The following is a 15,296-nucleotide window of genomic DNA, read 5'->3' as shown; positions in this document are numbered from 1 at the left end:
CTCTATCTAGAGTTTCTTAGACTTTTCAAACAATTACGTTTATCATCTGACAACGTCATGATTAACATGATACCATGACTTTTTTCCGACCGTTTTTATGGGTTTTAACCACTACCATATTATAATATACATTATGTACAAGAAAAAGTATACTGAGAGAAGTAAGCACAATTATTATATGAAACAAAATGCACTACTATTCTTCAACAATATAATATATATTATCATGTTATTAAAATATATTTATGAGCTAACTTTATAAATTTTAACAAAAAAATCGTTGTTTTGACCTTGGATCAATATAGGTCCTTTTTAACCTAACTGATGGACATTGTGTATTGTGAATTTTGCATTGTTCATTGTGGAGTACCAAATTTACCTAAAATAAACAATAATATGTAGAAGGTACCTAGTTTGATGTGCTTTAATAATGATATTCTATAAAGTTAGTGCTCTAATATGACATGTTAAAAAATTTTTTCAGTATAAATAAAAAATACTTTAGATGGTTAAATAATAACCCATTCTCATTAAATTGAAATAACTTTATTTAAACGAATTTATTGTTGTGTATCATTAGACGAAAATAAAAAAATTACATTTTTACAGAATTATTTTACTATAGTTTATTTTTCATCATAAATATAAAGATGATTTTAAATGCAATTACTTATACAAAACTTGATTATGACATATTATGTTAAAATACTAAAATTATAATAACTTTTTAATTTGACTTTTTGTTCATAGAAAATTAATTTGTTTGTATACATTTTTATAAGGTGCCAAGGCATTTTGTTATTAGTAAATTATAAACGGCCTATGATGTTATTCTTTAAATATTTCGTTAAGCTCAACACATTTTTCGTAAAAAATGTTAAATCACATATTTTAATTAAAAACTACGCAGCATCCTAACAATAAAATAATATAATAGGTGTGATCGAACATAATATAAATCATTGTGTCAGTATTTAAATTGATTTTATTTTTTACTGCCGTTTACTGAATGAGTGTACAGCTGATACTCATTCATTAACAATTTAACAATATAAAAAAATTATCATTTATTTTCCACATAAAATACAATTTACTTTATGCTCGTCACTTGTCAGGCTAGATTAGGGAAATATGTTTAGAATAGCAGAATGAAATACATTTTTTTTCAATGTATTTATAAAAATAGTTAATGAATTATAATATTTTTTTTAAAAAAATTTATAAAAATAAACAAGACAATAATTGTTATGAGATTTTTATTAAACCTATATAATTAACCTATTTGTACAAAGATATTGTTAGTTTTCTTTATTGTATATTGACTTACAATTATGTAAGCCATAAAACAGAAATGTTAGGTGCGTAATCATATAGTATAAAAATACATATATTAATTATATAACATAAATTATATTTTACTCAAACTGACGTACTTGTATTTGAACTGCGCACTATGTAAATATCAGTGTACAAAATAAAAATTATATTATTATTAACTACTTACATAATATAATGAAATTAAAATTATTTTAAATAATAGTGAGCTTTTCATATTTTGGAAATTAAATTTTAAAAAAAACCAATCATACCTTAAACTTGTCTTTTTTTAATTTATTTTACCTACACATTTTTATATTATACACTGTTTGTGATTACATTTTTCATACTCCAATGGTTTAAAAATAAAAATAAGTATTCTGAAAATATAGTGACAAATGTTGAGAAATATAAAAATTAACAATATAAACTAAGTTTATTAAAAAAGTTCGTGCTTGCATTATTTTTATAAAAATATTCTATAGCACTGATAATTTTTCTTAGCACTCAGGAAAATCAAAAAATAACCTCGAAGCACAAACTAATCTTAATTTTTTTGACGTACTAATTTAAGAAAACTCTTGAGCACTCTTCTCCCCAAAAAAAACATTATTATTTTAAATATTTTACAAGCTAATATCTAAGCTATAATGATATAGGTAATAAATATCGTATAAAAATAATATTGCAACTGTAAAAACACCGTTTTCTTAAAATTTTACATTTTTAATATCAAATAATATGTATCAGGGGTATCTGTGTTAAGATAATACATTATGTATAAAAATTAAAAACAATGAACTAATATAGTATGGACTGGAAAAGGTAGATTTAAACGTGGTTTGTTTTTAGATCACCTGTTACACTGATATACCTAAATAAACTAAATTTGACACGGCTATATATTATATTTGTGTTTAAAATAAAATAGGTATATTCAAATTGTGGCCCGTGAAAAACGTATTTTTATTTTTTGGCCTGTGTCATCAAAAAGGTTGCCAACCCCTGGTATAAATGATCCAGTAAATTGTATTGCTATTTAATGAATAATACCAAATATACCAATAATCTCTATAATATTATCATATATTATTCACCGGACTGAATTTATAACGTAAAGACACTTATTTATTGCTGTTTATATGTATATTTTAATTAAATATTAATTATTAGTTATTTATTAGTTTAAACTTTAAATAATAACTGTAACAGAAAGAAATATGTTATTATAAAAAAAATTGGATAATTAAGAAAGATAGTAGGTAAATAGAACAACATTTGAATTTAGCATTTTTAGAATCGTTTTTTGTACATATCTAAATTACCTAAATTATAATTACCTAAGGGCTAAGACTCATTAGTATTGATAATATTATGATTACATTATTAAATTACGCTTATGTTTCTTAAATTATTTCTTCGTTGAAAATCGATTAAAAATGTATGGTTTTTAATCGTTGTGATATAATATTATGAATATGGTACTATTTTATTCCTGAAAACTTTTATAAAAATGTTTAGCGTTTATTGAGGCGTATAATGAAACGTCGTGGTTTACTAGACATTTTGAAAAATGAAACCGAAAATTCGATAACGTCTCACTCATAATGTATACGTCCTTTATATTTATATGTTTTACTGCGGTGTATAACCGCCACACTGGACGCGCACAGTACGTCGCATTAACTTTTTTCGGCCAATGGAGTTTTTCACGGCGACCATTACTCAAGAGAAAAAAAAATCACAACGTCTGACCGAGTACCGTCTGAACTGCGGTCACCGTGAGATGTCGATTATAATTTTAAAAAAAAAAATGAAAATTAACTCGCCACAATATTATCTACGTTGAAAAATCAACGTGTATATTTTCCTGCACGCGTTTTGTACTATACAATAGATGCGTCATATCTGCCACACACACACACACACACACACACAGACCTGGACATCTGATAACACTGACAGTCCTTATCAAACATTAATCAACTATAATGTATAATATTATTACAGCGGCGTATTATCACCATCATCATCATCATCATCATCATCACGGTCATCGTCGACATCGGCGGCGGCTCGTTGTAATATATAATATAGTCGGCCAAATTTCGGACGGATGACCCGACGGGGGTTTCATGGCCGTGTGGTGAAATATATTTACGAACACATTATTATAAATCATCGGTGCACACCACTCCGCGGTGTTCGTCCTCCAGGCCAACATGATCGTGACGTAATGGTATAATATTATGATTATACCGTGACGTACCGCCCAGCCTAAATCATTTCGTCTATTATCGCGCCGCCGTTCGCCAGGTATAATAGGTGCGAGAGTATTTTTATGGCGACGGGCGCGAAACAAATCAAATCCTTTCCCCTTTTGCGCGCTCACTCGCCCACCACTATATATTATTATACAGCCCTATGATGATGATGATAATATTATTAATAATAATAATAATAATAATAATATTATACAACGGCGACGGCGGGCGATCGAAGGAGGTGGATTTCGATTCATTATACGCGTTCGTCGTGCTATATATCGTTTTCGGTCAAACGCCGCACCACCGCACCACCACAATCACACCCATCCGCACCACCCACTCCCGCACCGCAAACGCGGCTCAACTGTCCGAAACGCGGTAGTTTATGCCCACGACCATGGTAGTAGGAGGTGCGCCGCCTATATTATATTACTGTTATATACATACGATTATATAATATGGCGTGGCTAATGGATTTTCGGGACACGCCGCGACGACAACAGACGTAGATACAGGAAATTTATCGTCCGACTGGCCGCCCGAACACCCCGCGCGCGACCGTATTGCATTTAGGTGTTGTATACGTATAGGTGCAACTGTATACCTACCTACGAATTGAGTTTCGCCGCGTGGACGCCACACCGTGTGTGTTTTCCAGATTTACAGATAACCCGGTGTAGCGATGGTTTAGTTTGCTGTGAAATGTATCTTTTTCCTTTTCTCTCTCAGTTCTTTCCAATATTGTCCGGTCACACACAGACATTCACGAACAAATTTTTTGCCACCTAGTACTACAATATATATTATACACACACGCTACTGTTTACAAAATCCTTCGACAATAGAGATGTTTCAATAGTACCGCCGTGTAATGTTTACGCGTTTATTTACTTTTTCTCTCGATTTATACGCCGAAACGAACGATAGGGCTTATCTCGGAAGTTCGGCACTCTTTTTATTTCAAAAAACACGTTGACGCACACGAATTTTCACGTAACTTTAACTACTTCGTTATAATAGGAACTGTCTAATAAACAATCACAAATTTATCAATTTTCATTTACAGTTGTATTTTATTCGTCTTCTGATTCATTCCACCCCTATTCAACCCTTTATTTGTTTTTAAAGCATTTATGTAGATGTAAAATACAATGCCCATCTGATTTCAAAGAACTCGAAAAAATGTCACTTTTTGTATAATAGCTATTCGATTTTATAATCGTCTAAAGGTCTACGTTAGAAATAAATTGAAATAATACGACAAAATGGATGATTGACTAATTGAGTGGAAATATCTTTGAAATTAATCTTCACTGAGTCATCTGACTGTGAAATACATTTTTAATGAAATGTACAACTAAAGTCGTTTCAACAGGTATCCTATACAAAACCTATCGAGTAGAGACGCTGTTCACAAGTATTTTAATTTACTACGGTACTCGTTTTACTGAAAATCGAAGGTAAATATTACAGTTGTTACTTTGTATTCTGTCTTTTTTCTTTAAAAATACAATCTGTACATAAATACTTATTTCCATAATATAGATTTGCAAAAAACTTATGGTTGGCACTAAGTACGAGAACTAAAAAAATATATATCATCAATCGTGAAAATCTCACTGACAGAAGATGATATTTTTTAATTACTACAACACATCAAAGGGAAAAAATAAATAAATATGTTTATGTATGTAGAACGTAGGTATATTGACATTATTTTGTAGATGATATTGGCAATTTTAATATCAATGTTGATTGAAGGCACATCAAAAAATGTATATGCAATGAAGATTATAGATTATTTATAAATAAAATAATTTATTCATCAAAAATATATATATCATTAAAGTAATATTAAATTATGCGTTATCGAATTGCATAACCCTATAAGCACCTGAGGAATATATTCGAATCAAATTTTAAGTAAATAATTATATAAACATACGATTCTATAATTTAGAATATGTTGTTATTCATATTTATTCACAATAAATTAAATTTGTATTAACTATTTTATTGTCGATTTCATAAAAGATAATTAATTAATATTATGCTATATGACAATAGTCAATAACTATTGTTCAAATATTAATTATTCGAGTAAAACAAATATGTAAAAATGTTGATATAAAATGAATAAATTGAGAAAATACCTACCTACATATAATAAATATATTAAAACTTATAACTTTCCTGAGAACGCATTATTTTATAAATGAAATAAATACAATTATATAGCTTAACTAAATAATGACTAATAAATATAATAATATTGTGATTGGTACTTTAGAGCACATTTTAAAAAATTAAACCGAATTTTTAGGGGTATTAAATATTTTAGTGCATACTCATAATATGTGTTACATTGACAGTTTGCATAATATTCGGAATACCAAATTAACCATTTTTGATAAATTCGTTTACGTATAACGTTATATAATAAACATGAAAATATATTTAAAGTTCTTTATTGTTTTAAGAAAATATAGTTTATCGAAAATATTTATTTTTTTTTTACCTAACATTATATTATTACAAAATAAAAATATTTTTCACGTAAACCTAATGTTTTTTATATGACATTTATTTATTTTCATTCAAGGAAGGTTGAAAACCAATATTATTTCTATTAAACAACTAAAAATAATCAAATTTATTAACAATGTTTACATTAAGACTTCCTGAAAATAAAACATAAATATTGATTTCAACGCCATTACTAGGTACATTAGGAAAGTTTTTAATAATTATTATACCTAATTCATTACATATCATAATATATACTTTTCGCAATCGAAAAATGCATAATTCGAGTTGATACGAATTACCAACAATTATATATATTATTTTCCGTTTTTCGAACTGTTGTGACAACTTTGACAACTATTATACATTTATGCTAACTCATAATTATAAATTTGAATTAAGTACTAAGTATACCTCTTTAAAGTACAAACCCTGTCAAGTTTCGAATGTATAGTCATTTTTCACCGTATTTTGTGCATTTTACTATGCCAAAAAAAGTAGTCAACAAATAACATGATAATATATAACAAACATAATATAATATACTTTAATATTATACACATTATTGTAAATTTGTAAACCGATACGCTCGTTATCCTATATGTATCTAAAACGTTGTATACAAATATCGACAGAAAATGGTATAGTAGCTGAATCATAAAATATTAAATAAAAAAAAAATCAATAATTATTATCGTTGAACATCTGGTACCTACTATAATACCTTGTATACAACAATTCGATATATTATAACCCTTCGAAATGTTATTACAAGTTTAAGCTGAAAGCAAATGGATCTCGATAATCGCAGGACCTTAGGAATCAAAGTATCCTTTGCATTTTATGCTGTAATTTATAAACAACGTAAAATCAAAATTCTCAATGTATATGTATACATATGTATATTTATCATTATTTTGACTTCAAAAAATTTAACTAATATCATACACATAATACTACATTAAATTAGTTATCTTGGAATATTGTTTTAATGGATGTACATAGTGATAATTTATCACTGATAACATATATGTATAATTATTATTTTGTTAATATTGTTCGTTTACGCAACAGTTGAAAATAAAAAACAACAATTTCAATTTCTTATTTTGTTCTTGTATTTGAATATTGTAATTATTATTTTATAAAATCAATAAAAAATACCACTTTAATTAAACATTTGAAAAAGTTTAATATATTTTGAAGATTAACATTTTAGTATTAAATATTACTATATATTCTAGATTCTAAAATTTTTAGAATCTAGAATATGAGTATTACAATTACGAGTGAAATATAATGTAAAAAAATAATAATATATACCTTTGTTTTAGATTTTATGCTGTGAATTGTGATATTTTTGGTGATGGAAGACTACATCAGCGCCGTTCTTGTATGCAAACCAAAATTACAAGTCAAAATAAAGTGAACTAATCATTTTGAAAAATAATTTGATGAAAAGTAATTATATTTATATATTTTGTATTACTAAATATTAATCGATAACATATTACATTATTTGTCAATCGATAACAGTTAATTCTATTTTAAAACACCGGTAATTCACAAATTTAAGAGGAACGTTTTTATTTATCGTGTTGAATAATTGGTCGAGGGCCGTTGATAGAAAAAAAAAATGTCCCTTACTTTCAAAATTTATGAGAGTACCCTCTTTATTACTTTTGTATTTTATTCAGTACACTTAACTGAGCTAATATTTAACTCAAACATATGATATTATCGCGTGGACTGATATTCTGCACGTTTTGTTGACTCAACAAAATTGGCTATCGTCTGAAAATTGAAAACTCCTATAATACTGGACACACCCATTCGTTTCTATAGACTTTACCTAGATATGTATTTTACAATCACCTATTGTACTATGTTCAATCGACTGTAAAAGACGTAAAAACATAACACAATGCATCAATACGGTTTACAATGAGTAATCTACATTTGAATACGCCTACCGCCGCAATGTTATCTTCCCGTGTTAAACAAAACCCATATTTGCATCTCTGAATTACATCAGATTCGTATCTTCACGTCTGAGTACCTCGGAAATTCCTTTTTTGATTTTACAGGAGTTTCCACTAATATTGAGTGGTTTTGAAACGATTCCATTCCTAATCCTCTTATAACATTTATGAATTATAATTGCAATACTGCAGTACAACCGCAATCGACTCTATTAACAAAACTCTGGCATTCATTTCGTTTTCCAGAAAATTGAAAGGTTAATGATATGTTTCCTGATGATTATAATAACGGTCGTACGGAAATCTCAAATCCGATAAATTAGATGCATCGTTCAAAATAAAATGTTATAAACGGTAATATTAGATTAATAAGAGTCTCGTAAATTTTGTCCAGAACAACATAATAGTGTATATTATAAAATGGTATCTGTCCCTCAACTTTTTTTACGATATTAATCTTGTCATGGAGTGTATTATATTAATATCATTAACAGAAAAAACTGAGTTTTAGATATAAATTTCTCTGAAAACAAATTCTATGCATATTTTTGTTTTATTAATTAATTGCATTAAACTGCCAATTGTAATGGACAGTTATTATTTCAACCATTGAAAATCACGTTAAAATCGAATATGAATAAATTTCCATATACTCGATGTAATCATATATTCATATCAAATAATATAGCATTTAACACCAATACGTTAATAAAAAGTATGATATTTTATATTAATTTAACGTATTTTAATATTAATTTGAACAACATTTGATCGATAACTCATTTAACTGTATTTATAAGTACCGAACTATAACGCTAAAGAAATTTTAAATTCCTAATGTTTAATTACTTATTTTACAAAACGCCAAGCGTTTTATTATATAAGTTTTGATTACTGGGACTGACATAATATTATATTTTATATTCTAAGTTTTCATTATTATGCGATGTGTTGATAATTATATTTTTTTTTTTTTTTTTTATTGATCTGAAATATACATCGACAACTAGGCCATTAGTACACGAATTTTAGATTACATTGTTAGTATTTTAGCATTTACATGGTTACATTAAATTAAATTGTACAATTCTGTTTTTTTTAAGAATAAGATTAAGTTTTTAACGTCTTGTGGGTTTGGTCCTAGTGCTTGACAAATTTGTTCTGATATGTGGTATTGATTTCGATACATGTTGTATTTTTGACATTCTGTGATGACGTGGTTGACCGTTAAAAGTACATTGCACGCGTCGCATAGTGGAGGATCGTCTTTGGTCATCAAATAGCTGTGAGTTAGGTGTGTGTGACCAATTCGGAGACGGTTTATTATGGTTTCTTCTTTTCTACTGAGTTCAAGATTTATCCATAGATTTATATTGTTTTTTATTTTATTGAGTTTGGTGTTGAGTTTTCGCCAGTAGGAATGCCATTTGTTGTTTGTGTGTAGTTTAATTTCGTTTTTTGCATCTGCAAATGTGATGGACTTTATGGTTGCAGTTAATTTGGAGGTGATTGCATTATGGGCTTCTTGGTCAGCCATTTCATTTCCTGGAATGCCAATGTGGCCCGGAATCCATACAAACTGGATGTATATATTTTTATTTTCTGCAAGAAAAGTTTCTTCTTGTATTAGCTTAGTAATATCTGTTTGGTTTCGAGTATTTGTGATGGCAATTAAATTGCTGAGTGAGTCGCTAAGTATTATACATTTTGTTTGGTGGTTTGAATATTCAGTGTGGAAATATTTTACAGCTTTGTATATTGCCATCGCTTCTGCTGTGAATATTGATGCTTGAGGTGGAAGTTTGTATGCTATTGTTTGATTGTTTATTATCATAGCGAGACCAACACCGTCATTTGTTTTGGATGCATCAGTGTATATGTGTACACTGTTTGGGTGTTCTTGCAATATGTTGTTGAGCATGTTTTTATATATGGATGGCATTGTGTTTTCTTTTTTGAATTGAGTTAAAGTAAGGTTAACATTGAATGTTGTGTTCCAAGGGGGAAAAATGTACGGTTTTCTTTCTAAAATATTGTTTATTTTTATATTTTCTTTTTCGGCTTGCTGTATGTGTGCATTTATTACTTTGATGGCTGGATTGTTGATATTTCTTTTGGTTCTGGCACAATATAATAGCAGTAGTTTTTCTCTTCTAAGGTTAGGTGGGATTTCATTAGCAATGTTTCTAATACTCTCAATTGGGCTGGATTTGAATCCCCCTATTGAAAGTCTTATAGCAGTATTTAGTTTAGTTTGAACCATGTTTAAGTGGTTGGTTTTGGCATTTTTTAACAGTATTGATCCATAATCTGTTTTAGATCGAATTAACGCTTTATAGATCATTAAAAGAGATGCGCTGTCACCACCCCATGATGTGTGGGCAATTATTTTGATTATGTTGAGTTTTTGAGATAACGAGTCACGAATATTTTTTAGATGAGGTATCCAATTAAGTTTGGAATCGAATGTTATTCCTAGAATTTTAATTTTATTATGGTGAGGTATAACTAGGTTGTCTAGTATTATATTGAGATCTTTTATTTTTTTTTGTTTTGTAAAGATAATACTTTTGGATTTGAGGTTAGAGAATGAGAAGCCAGTTTTTTTTGACCAATCTGATAAGCTGTTAGCACTTATTTGGAGTAATTCTTGGACGGTTTTTAGGTTTTTGCTTCTGCAAAAAATGTTAAAGTCATCGGCGAATAAATTAGCTTTTACAGGAACTTTGATTGTTTCGACAATATCATTAATGGCCAAGAGAAAGAGTGTGACTGCCAGTGATGATCCTTGTGGGATGCCATTTTCTTGGTAGAACGTCTTTGATAGGGTATGTGATACTTTGACCTGAAATTGTCTTTCTTTTAGGTAGTTTGTAATATACATGAACATATTGCCGTTTGTTAAGATTTTGCTTAGTAGAGCTAGTATTCTATGTCTCCATACAGAATCGTAAGCCTTTGTTATATCCAAACTGATCATTCCGAGTATTTGTTTATGTTCGAATGCATTTTCTATTTCAGTTTTTATTGTAATTAAGTTGTCCATTGTTGATCTAGTGTGGCGAAATCCACTTTGCTCTTTAGAAAGTATTTGGTTTTTTTCTAAGAACCATGTTAATCTTAAGTTTATAATTTTTTCCATAATTTTTGTCATTGTGTTTAGGAGTGTGATAGGTCTGTATCCTTCAGTGGAATGTTTGTTTTTCCCTGGTTTAAGAATAGGAATTATTATTCCCTTTTTCCATTCTTTAGGTATAACTCCTGTGTGCCATATATTGTTATATATATTCAATAGAAATTTTTTTGCTGTTATGCCGAGGTTTATAATAAAACAATAAGGGATACTGTCTGGGCCAGGGCTTTTGCTCTGGCATTTATTTAGTGCAGTTTCCATTTCATTGAGTGTTATACTGGAGTTCAAGACAATTTGGTCGCTATTGTTCGGGTTTATCATTGAGATTATTTGTGAGTTTTCGAATGGTATTTTTATTCCGTTAATAAATTCTTGTGTGTAGATTTTGTTGCTAAAATTATCTTGGAAGTAAGCGCCGATTTTTTCGGCGACATCTTCTGGAGCTGATGTTGTTCCTTGTTCGTCAGTTATATGAATTTCTTGGTTTCGGTTTATACCTTTCAATGAATGGATTTTGTTCCATATCTTGGATGAGTTAGTTTTGGAGTTTATGCTGGTTGTGAATTCTTTCCATGAGTTTTTTTTGCTTTTTTTTATTAAAAATTTGGCTTGGGCACGCAGTTTTTTGAGTTGTATGAAATTTTCTAAGGTTTTATTTTTTTTGTACGTGTTTAAGGCGTTCTTTTTATTGATTATAGCTCTTTTAATCTCATCATTCCACCAAGGAACTTTTGGTTTTTGGTTATGGTTTATACAGCTACCGATTGATATTTCTGCTGCTGAGGTGATTATGTTAGTTAATATTTTGACTGCGTTTTCTATATTGGATTGGTCATTATATTGTATTTTGGTAATTTCTTCCTCTATAATATCACTGAATAATGTCCAGTTGGGTGTTTTTAGATTCCATCTACGGTTTTTATTCGTATTAGTATCCCCTATCCTGTGCATGAAGTTTGTGAGTATAGGTAAATGGTCACTGCTATAGATATCAGGCAGCACTTTCCACTTGAGTCTTTGGGCTAAGGAGGATGTGCACATTGTTAGGTCGATAGATGATAAGGTTCCATTGGCTAGGTTAATGTGGGTGGGGGATGTGTCATTTAGAATTACAATGTTTTCGTTTTCTAGTATTTTTTCAATTATCTTGCCTCTATGGTCTGTTTTTTCTGATCCCCACATGGTACAATGTGCATTAAAGTCGCCTAATAACATAAATGGCTTGGGGAGTTGTTTAATTATGTTTTCGATGTCGGAAGATTCGATTTTAGTTTGGTTGGGTAAATACAAGTTGCATACATTTAAATTTATTTCATTGAGATGTATAGAAATGGCAATAGCTTCGAGATGGGTTTTTACTTTTATTTGCTTGCTAGGAAAGAATGACTTGACATAGATTGCTACACCACCGCTGGCTCTTAAACCATTAGTTCTGTTTTTAGCGTAGCATATATAGTTCCTTAAAGTTTTGTGGGTTTGGTCAGTAAAATTGGTTTCTTGTAAGCATATGAAATCGGGCGAATGCTCGGCTATTAGTATTTTTAATTCATTTATTTTTTTTTGAAAGCCATTAAGGTTCCATTGTATTAGTTTTGTGTTATGTGTGAGGTTGTTTTCTTTTTGATTTACATTCATTAGAATTTGAGAATTTGATTAATTTATTTGTATATGGGCTTTACGAGTATAACTCTTGTGGAGTTGCTTGGAATAGTAGATTTGCTAATTTGGTGAGTTTGGTTTTTGTTGCTCGGTCGTTTATCTTAGGTCTGACTATTTCGATGGTTTTTAACATTGAAGGTATGTCAACTTTTGCTTCTTCACAGAGAGAATGTATGTTAATTGATTTATTGGAGAAATTTTCAATTATGTATTTGAATTGGTAAAAAGAGATATTGATTTCTTCGTTTTCGGAAAATAGGTCTTGTGCAGATTTTAGGTGGTCCTCATCATTTGTAGCAATATTTTCAAGCGAATTGCTTTTTTTTAATTTTTTAATTTGATCTTGAGGTGTTTTCTTGTTTTTTTTTGATTCTAATAACTTATGTTCAAGGTTTTTGGTCTGATTAGGTTTCTCAATGTTTGGCTGTGTGTTTGATTGTTCAGAAATTGTTGGAGATGTAGGACAACTTGATGTTGGTAGAGATCTTTTGATTTGTTTATTGGGTAAATTTGTATTGGTCGTTGTTTGGCTTAATATATTTGAGTTTTGACTGTTTTTAGGTATGGCAATAGTATTTACTTCTGTTATGTCGTCATCATGTGTGGGATATGAGGACGTGGTGGGGGCATCATCTATTGTTGGTTTTTGTGTAATATAAATATTGTTGGTCATGGTATTTGGTTCTTTTTTGCAGTGATTAGATGTGTGGCCGCTTTGTTTACATGCGTAGCAAGTAAGAGTGTCGTCCGTTAGAAAAATTCTGAAGTCTGTATTGTCATATTTGATTATTATCGATCCGGGTACATTTGCTGTGTCGTCGGGGTGAATATATACCTGTCTCCTAAAACTACTGATGTGAGCGAGCTCATCTTGAAAACCAGCTTTAAGGAAGGTTATTGGAGATAATGTCTTGATGTTTTCTAGTAATAAGTGTTCGGTAATTACTTCATGAGGTATTATCGGGTGTGCGTTAGAAATTATAAATCTCTTGGCAGGATTTACTAGACGACGAAATGGTATTTGATTTTCATTAACGGTTATATACGAATAGTTTTGTGTCAGTTCGTCAACAGTTATTTTGTCTCTAAAATATATACAAAATCTGTTGTTCGAAATACGGGACGCAAAGATGATGTTTTTAGGCGGTGTTATTTTGCTAAATGCTTTAACATATTCTATTTGTGGTATTTCGTTTATCGTATTTAATATAATGGCTTGATCTTTCTTAGGAAACGTTGTGTTGGCTGTTGTTTCGGCAAAGGTTTTTGTGTTGTTTATTTTTGGTGGTGATGACAGTTGAGATAGTTTTTGGTTGTGCATATTAGATAAAATATCCGTAGACATTTTATCGGTTTAATTGGCCGCTATGTACCGGCGGCCGGTGTAATTTTGCGTTGCAATTACGAGTAAGATAAGATTACATACCTTTTTCGCTGTTGATTTTTGTGTGCATGTATATACTGATATTGCTATCGGGAGCTAAGAAATACGGAACACACGTGTGCTTGGGACGGAGGTCAAACACGTACTGAATTATATTTTATTATAATAAAAAATCATAATAATTGTAGGTACATCGTTAGGTATTATTTTTTTACCTATACATACGTACTAAACTACCAAATTTATGATTATTATAAAAGCTCCAAATTCAAATTCAACAATATTAATACTCTCTATTCGTTAAATATTTTTAATAAAGCTAAATCAAATCTTCTGTTTGGCTTTAATAAATTAAAGTGCAAACAATAATAAAATATTAAAAATATAATATTCGTTTTATTGTACAAAATTCAATTTATGGCAGTTATAATTCACCGGTTGCATATTTTTTTTTACTGTGTGGCTAAAAATTACGTTTATTTAAAAAAAATACATATTATTTTTAAACAATATCACATTATGAAGCTGGTGTAACACGAAACGTGTGATGACGTTTTTTTATGTTTAAATAGAGACTTTTCTGCACACGAATAATGCTAAAAAAATGTTTAAAAACCTGCGGCCCTTGAGTCTAATCATATTTTGATATATTTAATTTTCATTTATTTTTAAACGATGATTTACCAACATCATACACCTTTAAAATACACGAAAACTACTAATATTAAAATATAACCTACAAATAAATAACTTCATAAACAATCTTGTAATGTTTATGCATTTTAAAATGCATCGTTTGTTTCTAAGCTTGATATATTTATAATTTGTAATCGTTGTAGTAAATAAATAATTTAATAAACCATTATTAATAACTATTTAACGTTATTATAATCATGATTTATAAGTATGTATATTGAGAGAGTGCCTAACGCTTTAAATTCATTTAATCCACTTCCATTTTGTATGAAACTAACAAATACATAAGTTCACACATTACATCAATGTCTTAGAATTAAACGACAATACAA

At 29.3% G+C, this 15,296-nt stretch overlaps 1 protein-coding gene across 3 annotated transcripts in view; it reads left to right on the top strand.

Moving 5' to 3' along the window:
- Positions 1 to 15,296, top strand: part of LOC132950807 (uncharacterized) — a 321,853-nt gene that overhangs the window by 176,057 nt on the left and 130,500 nt on the right. For 2 of the 3 annotated variants that reach the window (XM_061022381.1, XM_061022380.1), the window contains one exon: positions 7,445 to 7,571. The exons of the other annotated variant lie outside the window; for it this stretch is intronic. The gene's annotated coding sequence lies outside the window, so the exon portion shown is untranslated. The remainder of the gene's footprint in view (positions 1 to 7,444; positions 7,572 to 15,296) is intronic. 3 annotated transcript variants of the gene reach the window in all.

Source organism: Metopolophium dirhodum, chromosome 8 (assembly GCF_019925205.1).
Source record: "Metopolophium dirhodum isolate CAU chromosome 8, ASM1992520v1, whole genome shotgun sequence".
NCBI lineage: Eukaryota > Metazoa > Arthropoda > Insecta > Hemiptera > Aphididae > Metopolophium > Metopolophium dirhodum.
The sequence above is the reverse complement of the archived record's forward strand: the minus strand, read 5'-3'. Positions and strand labels throughout refer to the sequence as shown.